We start from the raw sequence: 21,872 nt of genomic DNA on the forward strand, positions 1-21,872 counted from the left end.
AAAGCACTATGTTGTCTAGATAGATATATACATATATACAGATGTACATACTTACAAGAATTATTTTCAGTATGGAACTTTTCTAGTAACTAAAAACAAAAAACAAACCCCTTGCCATTGAGTTGATTCTGACTCATGACAACCCTGTGTGTTGCAGGGTAGAATTATTCCATCGGATTTTCTTGACTATAATCTTTACCCAAGGAGACAGCCAGGCTTTTCTTCATAACTCTTTTAAATAGAATAAATTTGTTTTTTCGTTATACATTTGGACTTAAACACCTTCCCCTGAAAATGGAAACCCATTAACAAATGAATGACAAATCAACTTGCCTTAAATCAAGCCTGTAGCCCTGAAATTAGATTAATATTTTCAATATGTAAAAGCCTATTTTTTACTCATTTGCATTTTGAGCTTTATCTCCAAATTAATAATGAAAAATTTTACCCTATTTAAGTTGTAGCTATCCCCAAATGTGTTATTTGTTGCCATGTCTACTATCAATTTGATATTGTGGAAAGGACTCTGGACTTAGAGGAAAATGATCTACCACCTCCTAGGTGGCCTCCAGTAACTCACTCAAACTCTCTGAGCCTGTTTCATCCTATGTTAAATTAAAAAAAAAAAAATTTAGTTTACCAATCCTTTACAACTTTATGAAGATTAAATAAGATGATGCTAGGGAATGACGAATACCAAAGACGCAAGGTAATTACGAGCCCAAGAGACAGAAAGGGCCACATAAACCAGAAACTACATTAGCATGAGGCCAGAAGAGCTAGAAGGTACCCGGGTACAACCCATGACTGCCCCGACAGGGAACACAACAGGGAACCCCTGAGGGAGCAGGAGAGCAGTGGGATGCAGACCCCAAGTTTTCTTAAAAACACCAGACTTAATGGTCTAACTGAGACTAGAAGGACCCCAGTGGTCATGGCCCCCACACCTTCTGTTAGCCTGGGACAGGAACCATTCCCAAAGCCAGCTCTTCAGACAGGGATTGGACTGGACAATGGGATAGAAAAAGATACTGGTGAAGAATGAGCTTCTGGGATCAAGTAGACACTTGAGACTATGTTGGCATCTCCTATCTGGAGGGGAGATGAGAGGACGGAGGGAGTTAGAAACCGGCGAAATTGACATGAAAAGAGAGAGTGGAGGGAAGGAGCTGGCTATTAGGGGGAGAGAAATTAGGAGTATATAGCAAGGTGTATATAAATTTTTGTATGAGAGATTGACTTGATTTGTAAACTTTCACTTAAAGCACAATAAAAATTAAAAAAACATGATGCTAGGGAAAGTAAGTTGTAAACTATGAAGTGCCATGTAAATACAGGACATTGTTTTGTTAAAATTGCTGAAGGAGATATTTAGGGTCATGGCAACCTTCAGAATGTCATTGAGATAATATCGTGGGGCACTGCCTATTGCTAGGTTCTTCATGATTTCTATATTGGAACTGACCATGTCAAATTCAGACAAAAGGGAAATTTTTGTAAATCCCACATCAGAATAATGGACACAAAATCCTGTGGTTGCAAGAGTCCTATATCCAGCTTCAGCCTTCCTTCTTCCCAGATCACGGGGAGTAGACAGAGTTCAGGACACAGGTGGGCACTGTCAGTATCCTTACAGAGTGGCATAGTCCTCCTGGCGGAGGGAGGGCAGAGAGGCCTTATGCACCCAGCACTGACTTTTTATTTACACTGATGTTGGTGGGGAAGGAGGCAGGCTGAAATCACTCAGTATGATGTTTTCAAAGTCCACCACATATGAAGGTGGAACTCCAGAGTGGCTGCTATCCAAATAGGCCTGTAATGGTGTACACAGTCAGGGTGTTCTGGTGGCTCTCAGCCATGAAAAGTTTGATTCTAGAATCAACAACTTCCATATCTGTTGGTATCCTGCCCCCGCCCCAAAGAGTGTAACTCTGTGAATGTACATAGCATGCACTCACTTATAACTGGCAACAAAAAACTTAGTCAGAAGGAAGGAAATGTCCAGTTTGAACAGAAACAATTTCATCCTGATGCTTAACAAATAGTTCTTATGACAGTGACTAGTTCCTCAAAGTAGTACACAAAAATAAAAATACAGGTAAACTCAGGATTTATCCTTTTTACTTTACAATTGCATGTGGTTCTCTAGCATTAGAAAGTCAGCTGGTAGAATCATTAGAAAATTACTCAGAAGTTGAAGTAGGAATGAGGACACATTGTGTTTGATAATTACATATGAAAACACCTGACTATTCATTAGCAAATTATCATTGCACACATAACTTCTATCAAGTATTCTCTGAAAATGTTAAAACAACAGTTTTATTTAAGTCCGTTAAATTTTATTTGTCTATCAATTGCCTCACAATATTAAGGAAGTGGGTCATTGCATAAAAATAGAAACCAGAATCGGTGGGACAAGGATAAACTAGAAGTAGACTGGGGGCTGTAACTGGGCCAAACATTATTTCAATGAGATTAGCAGTCACTTGGTTCACTGATTTCATTCACTTGAGACTCAGAGTCCAAAGGACCATCTGGATGGTGCTATGACAAACAGCAAGTCCAGAGGCTCCTTATTAACTCACAAAGCTAACTAGAGGGACAAAACTACCTAGTGTCCTTGTCCAGGCTTGCTCTTTCAGGTATTTGGCATATCAACAAATAGCTCTGAAGATTTATTATGAATGAAAGCAGGTAACAGATCACCAGAACATTTTTATATAAGTATTATATTTAAAGGCTACCACATACTCAGAAACCAATAATTTAACAATATTTTCAGAGGCATCCAATTGCCTTTAACCCGTTGAAAAACTCCTTGCCATGGAGTTGATTCTGACTCATAGCCACACTATAGGACAGAGTAGAACTCTCTCGAGGGCTTCCAAGGAGCACTTGGTAGATTCAAACTGCCAACCTTTTGGTTAGCAGCTGTAGCTCTTAACCACTATGCCACCAGGGTTTCCAGTTGCTTTTAGGAAATGTAACTATAACTTCAAAACAAAAAGGATTTAAGTTCATCCAAAATTAAAATAATAGAGTTGTAAGTGACTCTATGGCAATGTTACCGTGTCACAGGATGGGTGGCAGGGAAAAGTTGGAAAATAACTTCAGGACTAAGTATTTCTTCTGAGCCTGAATTCAAGCCTCAGGCAATTGGAAGCCAAAGAAAAGCTGAAGTGAAGCAAATTCCTCCACTAGTGTAAGGAAATACTGAGCCATTTGGTTTTTTTATCTTTCCAACATTATGGAATTTGCTTTCGTCTTTACAACTATAATGAATAGCAGAAAGAGTTTCAAGCAGTCCTTAACTTTTTTTTTTTTTTTTTACATTTGTTACAGTCCTCTCCTTCAGGAACATTCCAAACAGAGGCCATTCAAATCCTGGTTAACTTCTGAGTTTGAGAGAGGCTGAAGGCTCTCCGAGCTATCTGTATCTCCATCTCTCCAATAGTTCTGAGAAAAAAAGAAGGGAATGAAGAAGGAAGGGAAGGAGATAACAATTACATCCAAAATTAATATCTAAAGGAGAAGTCAGAAATAATTTACCTTAAATATGTATTTTGTGATTAAGTTGTTACCTACAATCAGATACTTATGCCTAAAGTAAATAATAAGTGAAACACTCAAAGAAAATGGGGGAGGGGCATACCACACAGAGGGTTCAGCATGAAAGAGCAGATTGTGTTTAGAGAATTACAAGTATTTAGTATTGATGACCCATAAACATCACAATGGAGATGTCTGGGGTCTGAAAATAATGATCCCAGTATTCCATGGAAGAGTTTTAGATTTTATCTTCTGGGCGGTAGGAGTTCTATTACATTTTTTTGTGAGAAGATTGGAGGTATGATCAGATTGATACATTAGAAAACTGATTTCTTGCAGCACGAGGGAAGAGGGGATATTAGAGGTGAGAGAGAGAATGCAGAGACTTTAGCTAAGTCCAGGCTAGAGATCAGATAAAGAACCGATGATATTAAAGAAAGAAGTCCAAACTTCACTGAAGGCATTGGCTAAAAACAAGGTTCCAGGACTTGAAGGAATGCCAATTGTGATGTTTCCACGAATGGATGCAACACTGGAAGTGTCTGTGGCAAGAAATTTGGAAGACAGATGCCTGGCCAACCGACTAGAAGAGATCCTTGTTTGTGTCCATTCCAAAGAAAGGTGATCCAACAGAAAGCGGAAATTATCAAACAACATCATTATTACTACACACAAGTAAAATTTTGCTGAAGATCACTCAGGAGTGGTTGTAGCAGTTCACCAATAGACAACTGCCAAAAATTCACACCAGATTCAGAAGAGGACATGGAACTAGGGATATCATTGCTGACATCAGATGAGTCTTGGCTGACAGCAAAAAATACCAGAAAGATGTTTGCTTGTGTTTTATTGACTATGAAAGGCATTTGACTGTGTGGATCATAACAAATTATGGGTAACACTGCAAAGAATGGGAATTGTAGAACACTTAATTGTAGTCATGAGGAACCTGTACATACATCAAGAGGTAGTCGTTCAAACAGATCAAGGGAATACTGCATGGTTTAAAATCAAGAAAGGTGTATGTTAGGCATGCATTCTTTCACCACACTTATTCAGCCTGTATACTGAGCAAATAATTCAAGAAGTTGGACTATATGAAGAATATTGGGCATCAGGATTAGAGGAAAACTCACTAACAACCTGAGTTATGTAGATCATACAACTTTTCTTGCTGAAAGTGAAGAGGACTTGAAGCTCTTACTGATGAAGGTCAAAGACCACAGCCTTCAGTATGGATTACACCTTAACATAGAGAAAACAAAAATCCTTACAACTGGGCCAATAAACAACATCATGATCAATGGAAAAAAGATTGAAGTTGTCAAGTGTTTCATTTCACTTGTATCCACAATCAATGCCCTTAGAAGCAACAGTCAAGAAATCAAACTAATTTCATTGGGCAAATTTGCTGCAAAAGACCTCTTTAAAGTGTTAAAAAGCAAAGATGTTACTTTGAGGACTAAGGTGTGCCTGATCTAAGCCAAGGTATTTTCAATAGCATCATATGCATGGGAAAATGAATAAGGAAGACCGAAGAACTGATGTCTTTGAATTATGGTGATGCTGAACAATATTGAAAATACCATGGACTGTCAAAAGAATGAACAAATCTATCTTGGAAGGAATACAGCCAGAATGATCCTTAGAAGTGAGGATGGTAAAGCTTTGTCTCACATAATTTGGACATGTTATCAGGAGGGGCCAATCCCTGGAGAAAGACATCATGCTTGGGAAAGTAAAGGGTCAGGCAACAAGAGGAAGACCCTTAATGAAATGGATTGACACAGTGGCTGCAATAATGGGCTCAGACATAGGAACAATTGTGAGGATGGCACAAGACCAGCCAGTGTTTTGTTGCACATGGGGTTGCTAAGAGTCGGGACCTGCTTGATGGCACCTATCAACAATAGCAGGCCAGAAAAAAATGGAGCCTGCTACAGGAAAAGGAGAGCATCAGATAAATGAGACATTCGTCTGATTTTGTAGGTGAATTGGCATCAAGACTGAGTGAGTGCAGGGCACAAGGAGAGGGAAGAGCAATGGAGACTGATTCCAGAGTGTCTGGCCTGACAGCTGGGTGTGAACAAACAGTATCAAGTTTTTGTGGTGAAGATGGTTGTAAGTTTGACATCGAACTTGACATGTTTGAAAGGCCTCTAGGATATTCAAATGAAGTTGTCTATACAAAGTCTGACACTAAGAAGTAAGCTCTGAGCTAAATACATAGATTTAAGAGTCAATTCCCATTTTGATAGCTCCCTACAGTGAAAATCCTTCTTTCCTAGTATTGTCTGGAGAAAAAAAAAAGAACTATAAGTTCGGAAGTGTGATTTAAGTTTTGCCAATCAAAACGCTCATGAGAGACCATGATCTAGAATTACATTTTGCCAGGAAGATGCAGGATCTGAAGCACTCATTCTGCCAGTGCAGATCACAGTGAGAACAGCAAGGTTCTGGAGGGAGTAGATATCTTTGTAGCTCCTTGATTTAGCAGCTCCCTGATCAATACAAAGGCACAGCTCCCTTGCCATGCCAGGTCCTAACATTCATTCCTGGAAGCTCAGCTTAGAGCATGTTTTCTCAACCCTGTCATTAATTCTGTGAGCTACGTATCCCTCAATAAAACCCTTATGTATAAACTAGCTTGAGTGGCTGCTGTTGTCAATATTGATGAACTTTGATCAGTACAAGGTGGTTGCTGAATCCATGGGCATAGATAATATTGCCCTAGAAGAGCATATAGGATGTTAGGATAAGAAATCAGGACGTAGATCCCTGAGGGACAATAATAGTTATGTTGTTGTTGTTACTGGTTGTGACTCATGGTGACCCCATGTGTTACACAGTGGAACTGCTCCATAGGGTTTTCTTGGCTGGAGACCCTTAGTGTCAGGCTTTGTTTCCTTTCCTGAAAACAAAAGCCACGAAGATTTAGCAAATGTGTCCATCTGGAAAATTAATACAGCAGTAATGGGTGTAATAGACTGAGACTGGATAAGTAAGCTACTAGGAGAAAATTAGAATGGGACATTCGTGAAATAGAAGAGAGAGATGAGATTGCAAGAGACGAATACAAGAAACACCATCACAGAAAGATCAACAGGGTTGGAATCTTCAGTGAGAGAAGATTCGAAGATGACCACAGATCTTGAGGTAAAGGGAGAAGGGAAGACCAATAACCCCATTGACACATATACGGCATCAAAATAATATGGTTTTTAAAAAGAAAATAAATAGCTATGTCTTAGAAACATGGATTTTTGAGATGACCAGAGGCATTCAAAAAATGCCCAGCAGACAGACACGAGACTTGAGGTCCGACGTGGCAGGGGAGATGGAGTGGTCATTCCAGAGAGAGGCAATAGTAGAAAATATGAAAATAAAAATGAATTGTGAGAACAGAGGACTGGTATATGTCCACTTCTTTAGACTGAAAGAAAAAAGGAAAGTTTTCTGTTCTATTACCTTGGATGCATTTCTAAATAATACATGCCCTAACTTTCATCTTCCTAATAAAACCAAGGAGTCCCTGAGTGACACAAAAGTTAATTGTTTGACCAAGAGCCAAAAGGTTGGTGGTTTGAACCCACCTAGAGAAGAGATGCCTCAGGAGTCAGGCCTGATGATCTGCTTCTGAAAGGTCACAGCCTTGAAAACCCTATGGCGCAGCTCTACTCTGTACATGAGGGGTCTCCAGGAGTTGGAATCAACTTAATGGCAACTAACAACAACCAAAACCAAAAACCAAACCCATTGCCACCTAGTCGATTCCGACTCTTAGTGACTCTATAGGACAGACAGAGCAGAACTGTCCCAAAGGGTTTCCAAGGCTGTAAATCTTTACAGAAGTAGACTGCCACATCTTTCTCCCAAGGAACGGCTGGTGAGTTTGAACCGCCAACCTACAAGTTAGCAGCTGAATGCTTAATCACTGAGCCATCAGGGTTCCTGCAACACGAACAACAGTAAAAAAAAAAAAAAAAAAAATAGTTGTCCCCAAGTCAGTTCCAACTCATGGGAACCTATGTGTTGCAGAGTAGAACTGTACCCCATAGGGTTTTCAAGTCTGTGATCTTTTAAATGCAGATAGACTTGTCTTCCAAGGTACTTCTGGGCAGGTTCGAATCAGCAAGCTTTCAGTTAGTAGTTAACTGCTTAACTACTTGTGCCACCAAGACACTAGTCTGCCTAGTACATACTCTGAAATTTGAACACGAGCACCACTACACTAGCGTAATTCTCCATTATGAGAAATAATTTGATTTCCTCAATACCTATCAAACAGACACAAGTTAAAATAAAAATGAGGCTCCATTTATGTTATTAAATCTGCAAAAATTAAGTATGTAAATATAATATCAAAGAGTGGTGACCTTGTAGTGAAATTGTTGCAGAGCCTTGGCAGTAGCAGATTTAGTTCTCCAGGTTCGATAATCAAAGAAAGGTGCCAAGACCATGACGTGTGGAATTTGGAATGCTGCTGAGCCATGAAACTGAATTACAAGCCACAAGAGCCTATATGCAGAAACAAGTTATTTAACCCATGAACAAGCCTTGTTGCCTCCCCAGGTCTACATTTCCATTCAGCCCTGCTGTTCTATACACATCTTTAAAAATACAATCATTCTTGTGTAGTAACCAAAAATCTGTATTCACTACTAAACAGTTCCCCAATGGATAGTTACTTTTCTTTCTCATTTGGTAAGTGAAGAAAAAGTAAAAATTATTATTATTATTATTTTTACTTTTAAAAGAATTAATAATTCACACATGAAAATCAGTTTTACATAAAGAATGGAAGGATAACATTGAAAGTGATTTGATTCCATATTATGAACTAGTCTACCATATGAGCAATTGGGAGGGAAGAAAAATGTTCCATGAAATAATGTCCCAGCCAGGGCCCAAATTAAATGTTAAATGAGAAGTAAATCATTAAGAGTCTGAAAGAAGTCACTTAATATTTTCAGTTATTTTCTTGTATTTCCTGTATTAATACTTTGGTGCCTAGCTCTTATGAGTACACAATGTTTGCTTACAGAGTATAAAATTGTGTGACTTTCTGGGAGGAAGGACGTCTTGGTGATCCCTCAACTCTGGGAAAGAAAGAGGAGAGGTGGGAAGAGCCCCAACACTCCCCATTGGGACAAAAGCTCATGAGTCTAAAAATTTCCCCTTTTCCCTACTCAAGTATCCAGATTGGGGAAATGAAAAGAGCAGTTGTTATAGTGCCAATTCTTATTAACCTTTTGCATGGGGACCTCTGGCCCTAATTTATAGAGGACTTTTTAGAATTTCTGTTACTTTTTCAGAATTGTATAAATTGTCGGTTAAATCATCTACCTACAACTTCTTATTATAAATATTACATGTAGAAATAAATAAGGTTAGCAGTTATCCAGTATACAGGATTTTCTCATTGTTCAACCTTATTTCAGTTATTTTCCTTGTCTCATAATATTTTCTACTTAAACTAAATTTTTTATTTTGAACAGGTTTAACAATAATGCTCTGTTTTCAGTTTCCTTTATACCTCTTGTAGGTTTTACTCAAAGTGATATTTACATCTCTACTTCATTTTTTTTTTTACTTCACATTCTACATTTTCCTTCACATGATTCAGGAAGTTCCAAAAATTCTCTCTCCTCCCTCAAGGCTTTTCTTATTAATTGAAAGTGTTCCCTTTCTAAACAATATCTCCTTTGATTATACATAAAAGTTTCCTTGAAATTTGTAAAAACGTAGTTAAAAAATAAACACGGTAGCTGGCAACTAATAATTACATGAAACATTTCTTCCCATGTACATCTGTTTGCTCTTGCTGTGTAACAAGCTACCTCGAAATTAGCAGCTTAGAACAACATTCATTTATTATCTCACAGTTTCTGTAGGCCCAAAGTCTGAGCGTGGCTGAACTGTTTCTCTGCTCAGTGTCTCATAAGGCTGAAATCAGCGTTAGCTGGGCTATGATCCTTAGTGGAGCATGGGGTTCTCTTGCAGGCGCACATGGTTGTTGGCCAAATTCAGTTCCCTGTGATTGTAGGACTGATGCCCCTGTTCTTCTGCTGACTGTCATCCAGGGGCCAGTCTCAGCTCCTAGAAACTGACTGAAATTCTTTGCCATGTGGCCCCCTCCACATAACCTCTCATGGTTTGAATCTCCTGACTTCCTATCTGCCTCCAGTTGACTAAGACAGAAGCTTATATGACGTAACAGAATCACGGGAGTGAATACCCATCACCATTTGCCATATAATGTAATCTAACCAAGGAAGTCGCTATCTCATATTCACAGGTTCTAACTACATTTAAGGAGTCACTTGGTGGTGCAAACAGTCAAGTGCTCAGCTACTAACCAAAATGTTGGCAGTTCAAACCCAGCTAGAGGCCCCTCGGAAGGCAGGGCTGGTGATCTGCTTGCACTGCCAGTAGAAATAGGAATTGTTATAGATTTTTGACAAACTATTAACAACATTTATTAAGATTTTAAAATATACATGTCCTTTTCCCCAGCAATTCTACACTTGGAAATCAAGTCTATAGAAGTAAAAACACTTGTGGGTAAGACAGGGCTATTTACTCAGCCTTGTTAGTAGAAAAAAAACAAAAGCTTTAACTAGTCTGGTTGATAGAGATAGGAACTACACATCCCTATATTGGAATGTTCAGTGGATATTTCAAAGAAGGAATTACATCCTTAAAATCTGAAGGGATGAACATGATGCATATCTAAGTGTTAAAAGCCAGGTACAGAGTAACTTGTATTGTGTGGTCCAATTTTTATAAAACACAAAGCAAAGTAAATAAAAATTCCCCTTTGTTAATACATAGATTTGTTTGAGAATGGTAACAGGAAAAAAAAAAAAAGCCAAGCCCATTACCTTCGATTCAGACTCATGGCAATACCAATTTTTACAGAGTAGAACTGAGCTTCATAGGATTTTCTTGGCTGTGATCTTTAAGAAAGCAGATCAAGACTCTGTTGGGTAGGTTTAAACCCCGAACATTTAGGTTAATAATTGAGCACAAATCATTTGTGCCACCCAGGGACCTTTTATGAGCATAAGAAAAGTGTAGAAATATACAAACAGGCTGCTTACCTCAGGTACCTGGGACTGAAGGAAATTGGAGAACTCAAGTTAACTTTTTAACTGTAACGGCTTTGTTCCACTTGTTAGAATGAACTTTATTACTTCATTACCTAGTAAAGAAACCGTAAAGAAAAGAAATACATAAGCTGCCAATCTTTATGTAATACGTGAGGTAACTTAAAGGTACTTTGATTCTTGTTTTCATTATTTAAAACACAAATAAACAACCCTCTCACCAAATAATTATCAAAATAAGGTAAACTATTCTAAGCTGTCTCTAAGATTTTGAGACGATGTCCAAAAACTTTGTCCACATTGTGGATTACTCATAGAAATGTTCCTTTTCTTTCTGGGTCACTTAAGAATGTGGGACTATTTAAGACAGATTATGAGGCTAGAAAGATGAAAGTTCTCAGTTCTTAAAATTTTTAGCGCTATTAAGCATGAGATTATTTTAATGGCTAATAGATTTTTGGTTTGTGTCTTAAGAGATTAATGTGAACAGGCTTTCTGGATTTACCTGGATAGCCTGGATTCTGCCTCTTTCTTCCAAGTGGCTTCCAAACAGGCTTATGTTTGGCTCCTTCTTTCACTGGTTGGGCCCCGGAATGTTAGCAGTGGGGCGTGTATCCTGCACACAGGAAACCAGAAATTCCTGCTCTGAAAAATCTGGCTATACCAAGAGAAAAGACTTAAACGTACTGGCATTGCAAATTCCCCAACAGTAAAGCCCACCAGATCTCTCTATGGTACATCAGCAAATCCCACTCATGTGTCCAGACCTTTCATGCAGCTTGTTCCATTCTTTAACAGGAACAGACAACCAAGAATTCCTAGACAGTTGGGGTGATTCTATCATTCTAACATGAAAAACAGGACAAAGCAAATAAAAGGAAAAAGGAATAGAAAAAATCCATAAAAGGAAAAATTGTTAAATCTTAAAATAATCTGTTATTACCAACTTCAAAGAGACAAGGAGATAATGTACTCATAAATTAAGAACAAGTTGTTATAAAAAAATAAATATAGAACAAAAGAAAAAGCTCTTAGGAACTAAAAATTATCATAACAGGAATGAAAATCCAATAGAAACATAAAGACCTCAGTAAATTTACCTCCCAGTGCATGTTTTATTGGGAAGCTACCTGAGGAACAGACCCCAAATTGATAAATTAAATCAAGAAAGAGGAAGATATGGGATTTGGGAAGCTGAAGCTCTCAACCTGGAAAGAGTGAAGGGATTCACCAGGATGAGGTTGAGGATGCTCCCAGGATGGCAGGTATGTCCCAAAAGAGCAAGTCAAAGACTCTAGGAGGATACGTGGCTGGTAATTCCAGAGACCGCATCAACTCTTGATTGAAAACATGCCGTGTCTCAAGCAACTTAAAGGGAAATAAAGTTGACTTGTTCTGGAAAACTGTGCTACAAAAGTCAAAAAGTAGCTTTAATGATGCCAAAGACAGTGATGAAATACCAGTATGTATAAAATGGAGATAGGGTACCTATACCTACCTCATAGACTTATTGTGAGGTTTAAACGAGTTGATAAACGTAAAGCACTTAGAAAAGTACCTGGTACATCATCACAGTGACAAAATATTATGTGTTTTTTATTACTACCACTACCCATTACCCATCTGTCAGCTTGTCCTATTGTGGTGGCTTCCATGTTGCTTTGATTCTGGGAGATATGCCGGTGGTATTTCAAATACTAGCAGGGTCACACATGGTAGACATGTTTCAGCAGATTTTCTAGACTAAGGCAGACTCGGAAAAAAAGCCTGGTGATTTACTTCAAAAATTTAACCACTGAAAACCCTAAGGATCACAACGGAGTATATTGCCCTAGGTTGGAAGGCACTCAAAATACACAGTGACCACAACAATGGACACTTGTGAAGATGACACAGACCCAGGTAACATTTCATGCTGTTGTATGTGGGGTCACCAGGAATCAGAGTCAGTTTGACAGCAACTACCAACCACAAAAACTACCATTATTAATATTACTAGTAGTAGTAGTAGTCGACACTTGAACTCCAGAGTCAGGCCTCCCGAAATCCTGACTCCATCACTAGCTATGTTACCTCGGTAAATTTATGTAGACTCTCTAAGTTTTAGTGTCTTCATCTGTAAAATGTGCTGTGATGATACTTAACCACAGAAGTTAGTTCTCAGAATTGAATTAGAAGAGACAATGCATGCAAAATAGCAAAGTAAGCACTGCATGAATGTTAGCTATCAATAGTAATAAGTTATGTTTCTCACAGAAAATAAAAATACTTTTTTAAATAAGACTCTTAAAAAAAATTGAAAATGAAAAAACTCTTTAGCTCTTTTTTCTTTTTAGTTTCACTTTTTATATTGTTGCAGCCATGGAATCTGTCTTAGGCAGAGGTCCCTAGAGAATCAAAACCAATGAACCATCCAGAGAAAGAGAGATTTATATCAAGGATATTGCTAATGCAGTTGTAGAGATTGGAAAGTCCCAAGTCCATTGGTCAGGCTGGAGGCTTCTCCTGACTCATGTAACTGTGGGGCTGGAGAAACCAAGATTGGCAGGCCAGGCAACAGGCCTCTGGCTCACAGGCTGTGGAGGCCAATGAATCCCAAGGTTGCCAGTTAAGCTGGAAAGCCCCTGGCTCACAGACTTCTGAGGGTGACAAATCCCAAAATCAGCAGATAAACTGCTAGATCAAGTCCCAAGAACCAGAGGTCAGATGAACAGGAGCCAACTTCAGGATCAAGAGACAGCAAAAGTCTGTGATCCTTGCCAGAAAGTCCACCTGTATTGGATTCAGGCCACACCCTCAAGGAAACTACTTTTCAAACGATTGGCTACTCACAGCAGATCCCATCATGGAGGTGACCACATTATATCAGATGTCATCATGGAAGTGATTACATCATTATACGACTGCCAAACTACATCAGAACTGCCAGACCACTGAAAATCATGGCCCAGTCACATTGACATGCAACCTTGATTATCACATCCTCTCACCAGATAATTTCTAGTAGAGTTTGAGAGATTGAATACAAAGAACAACAGAAGGGAACAGGTTCCAAATGCCAGAGGAGGGGTGTTAGTGCTGCAGGGATGCCAAAAAGGGAAGAATAACTGTGAGATGGAGCTAAACCTCAGTCTCAAAGTTTGGTTGGATTATAATGTGCAAGAAAAAGAGAAGAAACATGGTGAGCCAGAGTTTGAGGAGTGGGCTTGTTTGGAGGATGATGGAGACAGAAGCTTTTAAAGAACATAGCATCTGTGTTGGAGAATAAGGAGGGGTAGGGAGATGAGAAGGCTAGAGTAAGATTATGAAGGGCTTTGAATGTCAAGCACATGATTCTGGACTTTCTTCCTTCCTTCATTCTTTTCCAGACTGGAAGCAACTTGCAAGCTTGAAATACCTTCCTTTTCCCTTCCCTCTCTGCTGGGTGAATGGTTCTCAGCTCTGATGCGACTCTCAAAGATCATATGATTAAAGCTTACCCACAGAGCCCTTAACTAGTCATGAAATTGTTCCCTTGGCAATTCTAGAGAAGTTTGTCCTTTATGTTTATTTATCTATGTTAACAAATTACATCTGATTAAATAGCTGAATTGCATCTGATTAAATAGCTGAGTTTTAAGACCTACAAGTGTGGATAAAAAAAAAAGAAAGAAAGGAAAGAAGAAAACTAAACTCTTATTCTCTAGAAACCATACATAAACTATTTACACTGAACAAAAGATAAAAGAAATACCCAAGTGAGGATTTTTTTTCTATTTTCCAAGATTGTTAAATGCCTGCTCCTCTACAAAGTCTCCTCTGAGTCCTTCACTCAGAATGTCTGCTCCCTGCCCCCTCTGCTTCCAAAGCACTATCTTTTACCTGGGGTGCAGTACTTCCCAGACAGGCTGATATATAAAAGACTTGGTTGCCTGTGTGTCTATTCCCCCTAAATATTGTGAAGAGAAAAGTGCTGGGTCAAACACCTTCCACTGGCTTGTAGCTCTCTCTACCCTACCTCATTTGTCCTGTCATCATTTTAGATCCTGGGGACACAGGACAAAAAGAGAGAGAGAGATAAAACCTTGCCACCTTGGAATGCGTAATCTAGTAATTCTCATTTTAGTATTCCTGAGCACTGCCTTCTGTCACGACCCAAAACAGAACTACAAATTGGACATGGAGTGGAGCACAAGTCTGTGTCCTGAGTCTCCTTACCAAAGAACTGGAGACTCTTTGCATAGCAGGAAATCTCTGGATCAGGGTTCAATGACCACAGATGAAGCAAAATTATCACTTCTTGGATGGACCATGGAGCCAGGAACAAATAGTTTCTTATTCTAGAGCATAGAGCAAGTCAAACAGATGAGAACCAAGGAAATGACAGCAAACATAGCAAAAGGCATTTTGGGAGAACAATGTTGTTTCTATTTGCCTGTTTACCTTAGACAGGTGTGTCTGACCGTGTGAGAATGATTGATTATTGGATCCAGTAATGGAGATAAACAGTGAATATAATAGAAAATTTAATAAAAAATAATAGAAAATTTCTGTAGTGTCATTTCCACATAAAGTATATTTATTTATAAAATCGAAGGCCCAATCTATATTATTATCTTAGGGGAGAAGGAGCATAATAAATTAAAACTAAAACCCAAATGTAATAATGAAAACCACTTAAACCAGTAGCTTCAAACTCCCCTTTTAGCCTCTCAAATTTTTAACCGAACTGAAAAGAGAGGTGCTAATTTACACTTTACATCTTTTATTTCCTTTAGTGTTAGATGAATAATAAAGTTAGTACTTTGCTTTCCATCATATACCTTCTACCACACTTACAACTAAAGGAAAAAAACAAAAGAACTAGCTAACAAAATGCTTTGTTTCCTTTAAATTTTTTTATTTATTTTTATTCTGAAATAACTTTAAAGTAATAGGAAATTGCAAAACTAGAAAAAAAGAGTCCCGTTTACCCTTCATTCTGCTCCTTCCAATGACTTCATTTTACATAGTTGTAGTATAGTATCAAAATCAGGAAATAGGCATTTGTACATTGGTACATTACTGTTAACTAGATGACAGGCTTTATTCAATTTTTACCATTTTTTTGAACCTATGTTTGTGCATGTTAAGTTCTGGCAATTTTATTCCATGTATTGATTCGTGTAACCACCACCACATTGAAGATACAGAGCTATTCCCTCACCACAAAAGAACTCCCTTATGTTACCTATCTTAGTTTTAGGTAGTGCTGCCCTAACAAAAATACCACAAATGAGGAGATTCTAAAGAAGAGAAATTTATAGTCTCACAGTTTTGGAGGCTAGAAGTCCAAATCAGGGTATCTGCTCTAGCGGAGAGTCCCTCCTTGTCAGTAGCTCTGGGTGTACTTTGCATTCCTTGGCTTGTAGATGGCTCTTTACCTGGCTTTTTTCTGCTGTGTGTGTCTGTTTTCCATTTTTATAAGAGACCATTCAGAAGGGATTAGATTAAGGACCCACCCTACTCTGGTATGATCTTATTAACATAACAAAGAAACACCCTATTTCCAAATGTGGTCATGTTTACAGATACGGGCATTAGGACTTCGACATAACTTTCTGAGGGACATATTCAATTCATAACACTACTGCTTTATATTTACACCCACCCATCACCTTTTCTGTCACCTGGCAACCACCGATCTCTTCTCCATCTCTCCAGTCTTCTCATTTTGAGAATGTTATGTAAATTGAATCATGTAGCATTTAAACTTCTGGGATTGACATTTTTCACTAACCACAGTGCCCATCAGGTCTATCCAGGAGGTTGTGTGTGTCAATAGTTCATGCCTTTTTATTGCTGAATAGTATTCCATGGCATGCAGGTGCCACAGTTTGTTCAACCCTTCAGGGACCCATGAGGGACATTTGGGTTGTTTCCAGTATTTTGTTAACATTGAGAACACTGGTATGAACATTAATGTACAGGTTTCTGCATTAACATAGGTTTTCATTTCTCTGGGATAAATGTCTAAGAGTGTGTTTGCTGGATCATTTGGTAAGTGCATGATTAGTTTTATGAGAAATGGCCAAACTATTTTTCGGGGGGTGGGGGGATGATGGGAATGCACCATCAACAATGCATGAGAGATTCAGTTTTTTCATATCCTGCAAACATTTAGTATTATCACTAGTTTTAGTTTTAGCTGTTCTAATGTGTATAGTGATACCTCATTGTGATTTTAATTGCGTTTCTCTAGTGGCTCATGCTGTTGAAATCCTCTTTGGTGAAATACCTGTTCATATCTTTTGTTTATTTCGTACTTGGATTATTCGTTTATTTACATTTCAGATTTAAGGGTTCTTTACATACTGTGCATATAAAGCCTTTGTTGGGTATGTGGTTTCCAAATATTTTCTCCCAATCTGTGCTTTGTCTTTTCATCCTCTTAAAAAGTTCTATTGCAGACCAAAAGTTTTTAACGCTGATTAAGTTCAATTTAATAATTTTTTTCCTTTATGAGTCATGATTTGGTGCCATGCCTAATGTCTTAATCATCTAGTGCTGTCATAACAGAAATACCACAAGTGGTTGGCTTTAACAAAGAGAAATTTATTTTCTCACTGTCTAGTAGGTTACAAGCCCAAATTCAGGGTGTCAGATCCGGGGGAAGGCTTTCTCCTCTCTCTGTTAGCTCTGGAGCAAGGTCCTTGTCCTCAATTTTCCCCTGGTTGAGGAACTTCTCAGGCACAGGGACCCTATGTCCAAAGGGCATGCTTTGCTCCCACAGCTGCTTTCTTGGTGGAATGAGGTCACCAATTCTCAGCTTGCTTCCTTTTCCTTTTATCTCTTGAGACATAAAAGGTGGTACAGGCTGCACCCCAGGGAAACATCCTTTACCTTGGATCAGGGAAGTGACCTGAGTAAGGGTGGTGTTACAATCCCACCCTAATCCTCTCAACATAAAATTACAATCACAAAATGGAGGACAACCACACAATACTGGGAATCATGGCCTAACAAAGTTGATACACACATCTTTGGGAGACATAATTCAATCCATGACACCTAATAACACTTTGTTTTTCCCAAGGTCCTGGAAATTTTCTCTTATGTTTCCTTCTAAAAATTCCATAGTTTCACACTTTGCATTTAAACTCATGATCCATACTGAATTAATTTTTTATACATTTTGAGGTTTAAGTCAAGGTTTTGTTTTTTGTTTTTGTTTTTTTGCTTTTCTTTTTTTCTTATCAGTGTCCGATTGTTCCAGCAAGATTTGTTGAAAAAACTATCCTTTGTACATTGAATTGCTTTTTCACCTTTGTCATAAAAATCAATTGGGCATATTTGTGTGGGTCTATTTCTGGGTTCTCTATTCTGTTCTGCTGATCTGTAAATGCATTTTTAACATCATATAGAGCGATTCCTCCCACATTATTCTTCTTTTTCAAAATTGTTTTACCTATTCCAGCTGTTTTCCTTTCCATATACATTTTAGAATCAGCTTCTCTATTAAAAAAAAAATTCCTGATGTTTTGATAGGAATTCTGATAAACATAAATAAATTTGGGGAGAATTATTACCTTTACTATATTGTCTCAAAATTTTTGAAAGTCAGTTTTCATCCCTCAAGAAATGTATGCCCTAAACTCACTGATAACAATGAAGGCTTTCAGAGGAATTTCTTGCATTCCTTTCCTTGGCCCACTTTTTAATTTCTATGCATATAATAAAGTTTAGGGAGAAAAACAGTTTGCACATCAGTAAAACTAAGCATATTCTTTCCAAAAAGCCAGTAAATTCTGTTTATAGTAATAACCGAAATTCTCATTTCTATATAATCCAAATCAATAAAAAATACCAGATTACCATAATACCTGTTAGATCTTTGGCATCCCACCTGCAGTTTAGAGTAGCTTAAAACTGATCCTGAAACATCTTCGGAATATTTAAAATTTATTTAATTAAAGATTAGATGAGATGACATTCGTTAAACCTTCAGTACAGATCATAAATAAGCACTCAGATTACAACTATTAATACAGATCAACAGTATACATTCATGTCTTTTTCCACATTAGCATTTCTTCTTTGGAAATGTTCAGGCCACAGATAAAACAGAACTGAAAATGGTGCTGGCAGGCAATGACAATTGACTTGGTGGTAACTGAACACAAAGAAACATGTAACCAATTCATACATCATCAGCCTTAGTTCTAGACACAGTTTCAAATATTCTTTTCTACAGCAAACCCTGTTCCTGGATTTTTTTCTTTTAAAAAATCAGAGCTATTATCTGTTACTTAGGCTTCTTATTTAGGGTTATTGTATTTACTACTATAAGAAATCTGTTATTTCATCAACTAAGCAATAATTAATTGTCACAAATGAATTTTCTATTTCAATAGTTGTTTTCTTTATAAGAGCGTGAATTCATGTATTTAATTTTGTTCATTTAAAGTCAAAATAAGAATACATTCAGTACTAAATTGAACAAGTATGATTTTCCCCACATTTCTGCCCCCCTGCAAAGTAAAGTTTCAAGGATATTTATATATTTTAACTAATTCATATTTATTTTTGATATCACACTGTTATCCAAAAACAGTAAGAAGCAACTCATTAACAGAAAATGTTCTCTTCTGGACTGTAAGCTCCTTAATTCATTGTTACACATCCTCACAGTACTTGGCATGAAGAATTTAGTGGCACAAAATTTCCCTGATATCATGAAAGGCAAGAAGAAATCTATCCAAAAAGCTCAATGAACCCCATATAGTATCAATCCCAAAAGAAAATCTCCAAGACATATTGTAATCAAACTTGCCAAAACCAAAGACAAAAATAGAATCTTGAGAGTGGCTAGAGACAACCGAAGTGTCATCTACAAAGAATAATAAATAAGACTAAACTATGACTACTCAACAGGAACTGTGAAGACAAGAAGGCAATAGGATGACATGTATAAAGCCTTGAAGGAAAAAAACTGCCAGCAAAGAATTATAAACCCAGCAAAGCTGTCTCTCAAATACAATGGTGAAATTAGGTCATTTCCAGATAAACAGAAGATAAGGGAATTTGTAAAAAAAAAAAAAAAAAAAACCAAAATTACAAGAAATATTAAAGGGGGTCCTTCAACAATATCAAACAACAGTCCAAGACTATAACACAGGACAGATCAACCATTTGTCAACCCAGATGGGAAAGTCACAAAAAGAAATCAAAGTTAAAAGACTGAAAATAGGGATAGAGAGAAGTCAATATGTAAACAACGACAGTGTCAAAACAAAAAAATAGGAAATAAACAGTGTAGTCATAGAACTTCTATTTGGAGAGGAAGTTGGGAGATATCAAGAAACAAAAGATCAGTTTAAACTTAGAAAAATAAAGGTAAACTCTAAGGTAACTACAAAGGAAGCTAACAACCCTATCCATCAAAATGAAAAAGAAGAAAAACATAAAGAATCAGCAAACACAACATCAATAATGAAAGAGATGAAAAGATAATATATAAAGAAAAATGACTCAGCACTGAAAATTAAATGGAACAAAAAACTTTCAATACCAAAACAAACATATATATATACACACACATGCATACATCACAATGACAGCAGGAAACTCATACATATCAATAATTACACTGAGTGAAAATGGGCTAAATGCACCAATAAAGAGACAGAGAGTGGCAGAATGGACTAAAAACACTATCCATTTACATGCTGCCTATAAGAGACACACCTTAGACTCAAAACTGAACAACACTAAAACCCAAAGAATGGAAAAAAAATATGTATCAAGCAAACAACAACCAAAAAAGAGCAGGAGTGGCCATATTAATCTCTGACAAAATAGATTTTAAAACAAAATCCCCCTTGAGGGATAAAGAAGGACACTATATAATGTTTAAAGAGTCAATATACCAGGAGGATATAGCCATGATAAATATATATGCGCCCAATGACAGGGCTCCAAAATACATGAAACAAATTCTAACAGTATTGAAAACAGAAAAAGACAGCTCCGCAATAAGAGTAGGAGACTTCAACACTCCACTTTCAGTGAGGAACAGAGCATTAGAAAGAAACTCATAAAAGGTATGGAAGATCTAAATGCCATAATCAATCAACTTGATGTCATAGACATATACAGAACATTCCACCCAATAGCAGCCAATTCTTTTCCAATGCAGGTGGAACATTTTTCAGAATAGGCCACATTTTAGGCCAAAAAGGAAGCATTCACAAAATTTAAAACATCAAAATATTACAAAGCATCTTCTTTGACCATAATGCCATAAAAGCAGAAATCAAAAACAAAACAGAAAGGAAAAAAAAAATCAAAGAAATGAAAGCTGAACAACACCTTGCTTAAAAGCTACCGAGTTAAGAAGAAATCAAGAACAGAATAAAGAAATTCATAGACTCAAATTAGAATGAAAACACATCTTAGCAGAACCTTTGCGGCACAGAAAAAGCAATGCTAAGAGGACAATTTATAGAAATAAATGTCCACGTCCAAAAAGAAGAAAGGGTTAAAATGAATACATTAACTCTACAATGCAAACGAATAGAATGAGAACAGCAAAAGAAGCCCTCAGTCATCAAAAGAAAAGAAATAATAAAGATCAGAGCAGAAATAAATGAAATAGAGAATAGAAAAGCAAGTGAAAGAATCAAAACGACCAAAAGTTGGCTCTTTGAAAAGATGAACAAAATGGAAAAACCATTGGCCAAACTAAAAAGAAGGAAATAACTAGAATAAGAGACAAGATGGGTGATATCACAGCACACCCAATTAAATAAAAAGGATCATAATATCATACCATGAAATATCCTACTCGAACAAATCTGAAGACCTAGATGAAAAGGGCAAATTTCTGGAAACATACTATCTACCTAAACTAACAAACTGAGATAGGAAAACTAAACAAACCCATAAGAAAAGAAGAAACTGAAGAGGTAATAGAAAAAAAAAAAATTCCCAGCAAAAAAATGCCCTGCCTTGATGGCTTCACTGCAGAATTCTACCAAAGGTTCAGGCAAGAGTTCACACCAGTACTACTAAAGGTATTTCACAGCATGGAAAAAGAAGGAATACTCCCAAGCTCATTCTTTGAAGCTATCATAACCCTGATACCAAAGCCAGGTAAAGACACCACAAAAAAAGAAAATTACAGGCCAATATCCCTCATGAATATAGAGGCAAATATCCTCAACAAAATCCTAGTCAATAGAATTCAACATC

Source organism: Loxodonta africana, chromosome 5 (genome assembly GCF_030014295.1).
Source record: "Loxodonta africana isolate mLoxAfr1 chromosome 5, mLoxAfr1.hap2, whole genome shotgun sequence".
NCBI classification, from domain to species: Eukaryota; Metazoa; Chordata; class Mammalia; order Proboscidea; family Elephantidae; genus Loxodonta; species Loxodonta africana.